The sequence below is a fragment of the Bos javanicus genome, unplaced genomic scaffold (genome assembly GCF_032452875.1).
Source record: "Bos javanicus breed banteng unplaced genomic scaffold, ARS-OSU_banteng_1.0 tig00001995_1, whole genome shotgun sequence".
Lineage (NCBI taxonomy): Eukaryota > Metazoa > Chordata > Mammalia > Artiodactyla > Bovidae > Bos > Bos javanicus.
This window is the reverse complement of record NW_026894173.1, coordinates 87,588-95,772: the sequence shown is the minus strand read 5'-3', so window position 1 is coordinate 95,772 and position 8,185 is coordinate 87,588. Positions and strand designations below refer to the sequence as shown.

Sequence of the window (8,185 nt, the reverse complement as noted above, 5' to 3'; positions counted from 1 at the left end):
CTCTAGGCCATGCAGGAGACGAAGGCCCTCATCTCGCGATGACGGGGGAGTCTTGGGGTTGTTCTCGAGCGGCGGCCCCAGTGTGCGCTTTCTCACGAGGTACGACGGCGAGGTCAGTGAGCCTCTCGTGGGGCGCCAGGGAAGTCGGGTCTCCATGCGAGTGGCGAGGGCGAGCGCGTCATTGCTCTCGAGCCATGGTAGCGTGCCGGGGACCAGCCCCGGCTGATCCAGGGTATTCGAAGGAGAGACGGCGTAGGCGAAGATCAGGAAACCACTGCTTAATTAAATGTTAATTAAGGATATAAAGAGTAATAGAATGAGGATAGCTCAGTGAGGAAATTCAGTGGCGAAAAGAGGCTGAATAATTCAGCCAGAAGGTAAGAGAAAGAACGACATGGTGAGACCAAGTTTCGGTGAACAAGGCCCGCACTTTATTTTTCAAAGTAGTTTTTATACCTTAAGTTATGCATAGAGGATAATGGGGGAAGGGGTAGAGTCTTGCAGCAAACCAGGCTTTCTTCCTGCAAACTTATCATATGCAAAAGCTTAGGTGATTTGCATCATCTTCTGGCCCGGAGGCCTGTTAACATTTTAAGACCTTTTCTTCAGAAACCTTATTTTTCTCTAAAGGTGGTTGGTCAGGAGCCACCCTCCAAAAAAGCATTAGATAAAGTTGCATTCCTACAGAGCAAAGGTGTGGTGGGCTATAACAAGAAAAAGAATTAACTCAAGGGTCCCAGGTTACAAACATTAAAGCTACTACTTACACCAATTATATTAATCAATACACTGCCAGGGACACAGCAGGTAAGGGATATGGAAACTTAGCAGCAAACAATGGCCCAACAAGTGAAAAACCATTCACCAATACAATTTCTAATCAATCTTGTAACTACTCAAAAGAATTTGTGTTTAGACAGTTTAGAACATCTCCTGCCTCTCACAGTTGGGAGGCTCTGAACAATCACATGTGGCCGGAAAAACCTATTCAGGCAGGCTAGAGGATTTCCAAAGGAGTTTGTAGGTTAAACACTGTCACACCCAGGAATTATTAACTGGAACTGTAAGCTAACTCTTTTTTCAGAGAGAGGTAGTGGGGGAGAGCCCCCGTAAAGTCAGAGGTTTAGGTGCAAGCACAAGCAGAAAGTAGGCAGACTCTGGTTTTGGGGGTATATGCTCGAGAATTTCCAGGGGGACTCCTGAAGCTCGATCCCGCCTTTGCGTATGCCGAGCCTCCTTCCTCATGACCTTTGTCATGGGCGGAGTTCCTCACTGGCTCCCAGCAGTGATAGAATTCCAGTGGAGCTATTCCAGATCCTGAATGATGATGCTGTGGAAAGTGCTGCACTCAATATGCAATATGCAATATGCACTCAATATGCAATATGCCGGCTCACGGCAGTAGGGGAATCTGGCCTCGAGACGTGTTGAAGAAGGTCTCTCGAGGTCTTTCTCGGGTTGAGGCAGGACACCCTGGGGTCCCTCGACTTGTGCAGGTGACCTCAGGGGGCTTCTCATGGTGGCTCTGAGAAGTCAGGGAAACTGGAGGTGGGAGGGGCCTCTCGGCACTCCACTGGGTTTGGTGCATTGGAAGAGGGCCTCATCTCCAGTTGAGGCAGGAACCTCAGGGTTCCTCTGACTTCAGACTCCGACCGCAAGGTCCCTGCAGACTTGGGACAGGAGAGTCAGGCCTCGTCTTGGGTTGAGGCATGGAACTCCGCTTGCCTCTCGAGGTGTTCCCGGGGAGACAGGCCACTTGTCGAGCGGTATTTGGAACCTGGGGGTCTTTTCCCGACGATGCACGGGCGAGTCACTGCCCCTTCGTGTTGACTTCATTCACAGGGTGGAGTTCGAAGAGGTGTCCGGGCATCGGGTTCTTATCAAGAGGGGACCGGGAAATCGGGGTCCTTCGGAATGTGGAACCACCCACGAGGCCACGTCTGGAATGTCGTCGTGAGACCGGCCTCATCCTGAGGTGCGACCGGAAGGCCGGGAACCCCTTCCAGACAAAGCAGGGGAGTCGACCCTCCTGTCCAGATCAGGAGGGTAGAAGAGGCTCAGAGGAAGTGTTGCCAGAAAACTTCGGTGTTCCTCTCGAGGGAGACCGGGATGTCGGGGCACTTTGTGGGTCGCATCAAGGGTGACAAGTACCGTTTCGAACTCCAATTCCTAACGTGGGACTTCTCCTGAGACGCTGTAGCGGCACAGGGCTACATCTTGCGATGACGGGGGAACCACGTGGTTTTTCTCGAGGTGTAGCAGGATTCTCGAATTACGACGGGGAATTCAGGATGCTTCTTGTGTAGGCCCAGGGAAGTCCAATCTTCCATTCGAGTTGCGAAGGAAAGCTGGGGATTGCTCTCGAGTGACTGCAGGGCCAATAGACCTCATCTAGGCTTGTGTCCAGAAGCCAGTGTTCCTCTCCAGGGGCGACAGGGATCTCGGGGTTGCATTCCAGACACACCCGGGGAGACAGGCATCCATCTCGAGTGGAAGCAAAGAACCCCGCTCTGCTCTCGAGTCGCGACGGGTATCTCTTGGAGCTCACTGGGTGGACTAAAGGGAGTCAAGCCTCCTGAGGCTTTTGGAGAGAGGTCGCGAGATTGGTCTCTAGGCCATGCAGGAGACGAAGGCCCTCATCTCGCGATGACGGGGGAGTCTTGGGGTTGTTCTCGAGCGGCGGCCCCAGTGTGCGCTTTCTCACGAGGTACGACGGCGAGGTCAGTGAGCCTCTCGTGGGGCGCCAGGGAAGTCGGGTCTCCATGCGAGTGGCGAGGGCGAGCGCGTCATTGCTCTCGAGCCATGGTAGGGTGCCGGGGACCAGCCCCGGCTGATCCAGGGTATTCGAAGGAGAGACGGCGTAGGCGAAGATCAGGAAACCACTGCTTAATTAAATGTTAATTAAGGATATAAAGAGTAATAGAATGAGGATAGCTCAGTGAGGAAATTCAGTGGCGAAAAGAGGCTGAATAATTCAGCCAGAAGGTAAGAGAAAGAACGACATGGTGAGACCAAGTTTCGGTGAACAAGGCCCGCACTTTATTTTTCAAAGTAGTTTTTATACCTTAAGTTATGCATAGAGGATAATGGGGGAAGGGGTAGAGTCTTGCAGCAAACCAGGCTTTCTTCCTGCAAACTTATCATATGCAAAAGCTTAGGTGATTTGCATCATCTTCTGGCCCGGAGGCCTGTTAACATTTTAAGACCTTTTCTTCAGAAACCTTATTTTTCTCTAAAGGTGGTTGGTCAGGAGCCACCCTCCAAAAAAGCATTAGATAAAGTTGCATTCCTACAGAGCAAAGGTGTGGTGGGCTATAACAAGAAAAAGAATTAACTCAAGGGTCCCAGGTTACAAACATTAAAGCTACTACTTACACCAATTATATTAATCAATACACTGCCAGGGACACAGCAGGTAAGGGATATGGAAACTTAGCAGCAAACAATGGCCCAACAAGTGAAAAACCATTCACCAATACAATTTCTAATCAATCTTGTAACTACTCAAAAGAATTTGTGTTTAGACAGTTTAGAACATCTCCTGCCTCTCACAGTTGGGAGGCTCTGAACAATCACATGTGGCCGGAAAAACCTATTCAGGCAGGCTAGAGGATTTCCAAAGGAGTTTGTAGGTTAAACACTGTCACACCCAGGAATTATTAACTGGAACTGTAAGCTAACTCTTTTTCAGAGAGAGGTAGTGGGGGAGAGCCCCCCGTAAAGTCAGAGGTTTAGGTGCAAGCACAAGCAGAAAGTAGGCAGACTCTGGTTTTGGGGGTATATGCTCGAGAATTTCCAGGGGGACTCCTGAAGCTCGATCCTGCCTTTGCGTATGCCGAGCCTCCTTCCTCATGACCTTTGTCATGGGCGGAGTTCCTCACTGGCTCCCAGCAGTGATAGAATTCCAGTGGAGCTATTCCAGATCCTGAATGATGATGCTGTGGAAAGTGCTGCACTCAATATGCAATATGCAATATGCACTCAATATGCAATATGCCGGCTCACGGCAGTAGGGGAATCTGGCCTCGAGACGTGTTGAAGAAGGTCTCTCGAGGTCTTTCTCGGGTTGAGGCAGGACACCCTGGGGTCCCTCGACTTGTGCAGGTGACCTCAGGGGGCTTCTCATGGTGGCTCTGAGAAGTCAGGGAAACTGGAGGTGGGAGGGGCCTCTCGGCACTCCACTGGGTTTGGTGCATTGGAAGAGGGCCTCATCTCCAGTTGAGGCAGGAACCTCAGGGTTCCTCTGACTTCAGACTCCGACCGCAAGGTCCCTGCAGACTTGGGACAGGAGAGTCAGGCCTCGTCTTGGGTTGAGGCATGGAACTCCGCTTGCCTCTCGAGGTGTTCCCGGGGAGACAGGCCACTTGTCGAGCGGTATTTGGAACCTGGGGGTCTTTTCCCGACGATGCACGGGCGAGTCACTGCCCCTTCGTGTTGACTTCATTCACAGGGTGGAGTTCGAAGAGGTGTCCGGGCATCGGGTTCTTATCAAGAGGGGACCGGGAAATCGGGGTCCTTCGGAATGTGGAACCACCCACGAGGCCACGTCTGGAATGTCGTCGTGAGACCGGCCTCATCCTGAGGTGCGACCGGAAGGCCGGGAACCCCTTCCAGACAAAGCAGGGGAGTCGACCCTCCTGTCCAGATCAGGAGGGTAGAAGGGGCTCAGAGGAAGTGGTGCGGGAAAACCTCGGTGTTCCTCTTGAGGGAGACCGGGATGTCGGGGCACTTTGTGGGTCGCATCAAGGGTGCCAAGTACCGTTTCGACCTCCAATACCTAACGTGGGACTTCTCCTGAGACACTGTAGCGGGAAAGGGCTTCATCTTGCGATGACGGGGGACCCACGTGGATTTTCTCGAGTTGCAGCGGGATTCTCGAGTTACGACGGGGAATTCAGGATGCCTCTTGTGTTGGCCCAGGGAAGTCCAATCTTCCATTCGAGTTGCGAAGGAAAGCTGGGGATTGCTCTCGAGTGACTGCAGGGCCAATAGAACTCATCTAGGCTTGTGTCCAGAAGCCAATGTTCCTCTCCAGGGGCGACAGGGATCTCGGGGTTGCATTCCAGACGCACCCGGGGAGACAGGCATCCATCTCGAGTGGGAGCAAAGAACCCCGCTCTGCTCTTGAGTCGCGACGGGTATCTCTTGGAGCTCACTGGGTGGACTCAAGGGAGTCAAGCCTCCTGAGGCGTTTGGAGAGAGGTCGAGAGACTGGTCTCTAGGCCATACAGGAGACGAAGGCCCTCAAGTCGCGATGACGGGGGAGGCTCGGGGTTGTTCTCGAGCGGCGGCCCCAGTGTGCGGTTTCTCGCGAGGTACGACGGCGAGGTCAGTGAGCCTCTCGTGGGGCGGCAAGGAAGTCGGGTCTCCATGCGAATGGCGAGGGGGAGCGCGTCTTTACTCTCAAGTCATAGTAGGGGAATCTGGCCTCGAGACGTGTTGAAGAAGGTCTCTCGAGGTCTTTCTCGGGTTGAGGCAGGACACCCTGGGGTCCCTCGACTTGTGCAGGTGACCTCAGGGGGCTTCTCATGGTGGCTCTGAGAAGTCAGGGAAACTGGAGGTGGGAGGGGCCTCTCGGCACTCCACTGGGTTTGGTGCATTGGAAGAGGGCCTCATCTCCAGTTGAGGCAGGAACCTCAGGGTTCCTCTGACTTCAGACTCCGACCGCAAGGTCCCTGCAGACTTGGGACAGGAGAGTCAGGCCTCGTCTTGGGTTGAGGCATGGAACTCCGCTTGCCTCTCGAGGTGTTCCCGGGGAGACAGGCCACTTGTCGAGCGGTATTTGGAACCTGGGGGTCTTTTCCCGACGATGCACGGGCGAGTCACTGCCCCTTCGTGTTGACTTCATTCACAGGGTGGAGTTCGAAGAGGTGTCCGGGCATCGGGTTCTTATCAAGAGGGGACCGGGAAATCGGGGTCCTTCGGAATGTGGAACCACCCACGAGGCCACGTCTGGAATGTCGTCGTGAGACCGGCCTCATCCTGAGGTGCGACCGGAAGGCCGGGAACCCCTTCCAGACAAAGCAGGGGAGTCGACCCTCCTGTCCAGATCAGGAGGGTAGAAGAGGCTCAGAGGAAGTGTTGCCAGAAAACTTCGGTGTTCCTCTCGAGGAGACCGGGATGTCGGGGCACTTTGTGGGTCGCATCAAGGGTGACAAGTACCGTTTCGAACTCCAATTCCTAACGTGGGACTTCTCCTGAGACGCTGTAGCGGCACAGGGCTACATCTTGCGATGACGGGGGAACCACGTGGTTTTTCTCGAGGTGTAGCAGGATTCTCGAATTATGACGGGGAATTCAGGATGCTTCTTGTGTAGGCCCAGGGAAGTCCAATCTTCCATTCGAGTTGCGAAGGAAAGCTGGGGATTTCTCTCGAGTGACTGCAGGGCCAATAGACCTCATCTAGGCTTGTGTCCAGAAGCCAGTGTTCCTCTCCAGGGGCGACAGGGATCTCGGGGTTGCATTCCAGACACACCCGGGGAGACAGGCATCCATCTCGAGTGGAAGCAAAGAACCCCGCTCTGCTCTCGAGTCGCGACGGGTATCTCTTGGAGCTCACTGGGTGGACTAAAGGGAGTCAAGCCTCCTGAGGCTTTTGGAGAGAGGTCGCGAGATTGGTCTCTAGGCCATGCAGGAGACGAAGGCCCTCATCTCGCGATGACGGGGGAGTCTTGGGGTTGTTCTCGAGCGGCGGCCCCAGTGTGCGCTTTCTCACGAGGTACGACGGCGAGGTCAGTGAGCCTCTCGTGGGGCGCCAGGGAAGTCGGGTCTCCATGCGAGTGGCGAGGGCGAGCGCGTCATTGCTCTCGAGCCATGGTAGCGTGCCGGGGACCAGCCCCGGCTGATCCAGGGTATTCGAAGGAGAGACGGCGTAGGCGAAGATCAGGAAACCACTGCTTAATTAAATGTTAATTAAGGATATAAAGAGTAATAGAATGAGGATAGCTCAGTGAGGAAATTCAGTGGCGAAAAGAGGCTGAATAATTCAGCCAGAAGGTAAGAGAAAGAACGACATGGTGAGACCAAGTTTCGGTGAACAAGGCCCGCACTTTATTTTTCAAAGTAGTTTTTATACCTTAAGTTATGCATAGAGGATAATGGGGGAAGGGGTAGAGTCTTGCAGCAAACCAGGCTTTCTTCCTGCAAACTTATCATATGCAAAAGCTTAGGTGATTTGCATCATCTTCTGGCCCGGAGGCCTGTTAACATTTTAAGACCTTTTCTTCAGAAACCTTATTTTTCTCTAAAGGTGGTTGGTCAGGAGCCACCCTCCAAAAAAGCATTAGATAAAGTTGCATTCCTACAGAGCAAAGGTGTGGTGGGCTATAACAAGAAAAAGAATTAACTCAAGGGTCCCAGGTTACAAACATTAAAGCTACTACTTACACCAATTATATTAATCAATACACTGCCAGGGACACAGCAGGTAAGGGATATGGAAACTTAGCAGCAAACAATGGCCCAACAAGTGAAAAACCATTCACCAATACAATTTCTAATCAATCTTGTAACTACTCAAAAGAATTTGTGTTTAGACAGTTTAGAACATCTCCTGCCTCTCACAGTTGGGAGGCTCTGAACAATCACATGTGGCCGGAAAAACCTATTCAGGCAGGCTAGAGGATTTCCAAAGGAGTTTGTAGGTTAAACACTGTCACACCCAGGAATTATTAACTGGAACTGTAAGCTAACTCTTTTTCAGAGAGAGGTAGTGGGGGAGAGCCCCCGTAAAGTCAGAGGTTTAGGTGCAAGCACAAGCAGAAAGTAGGCAGACTCTGGTTTTGGGGGTATATGCTCGAGAATTTCCAGGGGGACTCCTGAAGCTCGATCCCGCCTTTGCGTATGCCGAGCCTCCTTCCTCATGACCTTTGTCATGGGCGGAGTTCCTCACTGGCTCCCAGCAGTGATAGAATTCCAGTGGAGCTATTCCAGATCCTGAATGATGATGCTGTGGAAAGTGCTGCACTCAATATGCAATATGCAATATGCACTCAATATGCAATATGCCGGCTCACGGCAGTAGGGGAATCTGGCCTCGAGACGTGTTGAAGAAGGTCTCTCGAGGTCTTTCTCGGGTTGAGGCAGGACACCCTGGGGTCCCTCGACTTGTGCAGGTGACCTCAGGGGGCTTCTCATGGTGGCTCTGAGAAGTCAGGGAAACTGGAGGTGGGAGGGGCCTCTCGGC

General features: G+C 52.7%; 1 long non-coding RNA gene across 1 annotated transcript; it reads left to right on the top strand.

The window, feature by feature from the left end:
- The first annotated feature begins 992 nt into the window (after nt 1–992).
- On the top strand, nt 993–5,817 carry LOC133244046 (uncharacterized). The gene is made up of 2 exons (XR_009735267.1): nt 993–1,090; nt 3,698–5,817. It is a non-coding gene; the product is annotated as an uncharacterized LOC133244046 (long non-coding RNA).
- Nucleotides 5,818–8,185: the final 2,368 nt, after the last annotated feature.